A 1,296-nucleotide genomic window follows, 5' to 3' on the forward strand; every position below is an offset into this window, starting at 1 on the left:
TATTTGTATGAATTCAAAACACATATCCAAAACAACACAATAGAGTTTTCTAAGTTATATGTAAAGGGATACACCAAAATATGAGATTCCAGCTGCCTGTGGAATATGGGGATAGAGAAGAAGAGAAAGAGCATGGGAATTGAAGCTAAAAGGAGAAAATAAAATAATAACATGTTATGAACTGAAAATAGTTAACTCAATTATATGCTACCTAAGGCAAAACGGCAGTGGATGAGGTAGAAAATGTGAAGGAAGAAAAAAGGAAAATTCTGCCTAGAATCATTACATACCATTTTTACTAACATTCCATTCATGATAATTTGTGATATGGCCATATCTGAATGCAAAGGGGGAAGGGATGTGGTCTTGAGCTGGGCAAGTGCCTCCCAGAAACAACTCTCCACATTGAAGAAGAAAGAACACACATGTTTAGTAGATAGCTAGATTTTCTGCTTGCCTGCTAAAACCTGCTGAGCTTAAGAACATGTTCAAAGATATACAGTAAAAAGGAATTTGCCAACCAGCACATCCACATCAAATAAAATTAAATAAGTTGCTATTATGGGTATCTTGCATTGGTTTACTCGTTTAATTCTTAGATTAACCCTAGGAGAGAAGTACTCTCATTATTCAAAATTACAAATGAAGAAACTGAAATTTCAAGAGATTATGTAGCTTGCCCATTGTCCCACAGCCAGGAAATGACAGAGCAGGAATTTTATATACTTTTGAAGTATTTAGGTTCCCCCACAAGCTGTTTGAATGGTCTTCTTAATACCTTTCTCACTTGGCTGTGTTGAGGAGAAAGCAACTGTCTCCTTATCCCCTCCTTTACATTGTGAATAGGGAATGGGAGTAATGCAAGTGTATTGCAACTCTCTCCAGAGAAGTCTTTCCCCTCCTCTCCTCTCCTCTCTCTCCCCCATCCTCTCTCCTTTATAAGCTGGAAGTGGGTCATCTTGTTTCACAGTCTCTAGGTCTGTCTGCCTTGCATAGACGAGCTGCCCCCTCACATCTTTAGGATATAGGGAACTGTTGTATCAGCCCCTATTGTAGTGTTCTGAGCCTTTGGAACATCGTTTAACATCCTGTTGTATTTTCTGCTTTCACCACTGGATTGTAAACCTTGGGAGCAGTCTAGTTCAACAAACATTTGTCAAAAGTCTGGTCCAGCACTGTAGAGGGCATGAGATATAAGATGAATAAGTTATAGCCTGGGCCCTGGAGGAACTAGCATTCTAGAGCAACATATTTATTTATTTATTTATTTATTTATTTATTTATTTATTTATTTAT

The sequence above is a fragment of the Mirounga leonina genome, unplaced genomic scaffold (assembly GCF_011800145.1).
Source record: "Mirounga leonina isolate KUSES-001 unplaced genomic scaffold, KU_Mleo_1.0 Mir_129, whole genome shotgun sequence".
Classification (NCBI taxonomy): Eukaryota; Metazoa; Chordata; class Mammalia; order Carnivora; family Phocidae; genus Mirounga; species Mirounga leonina.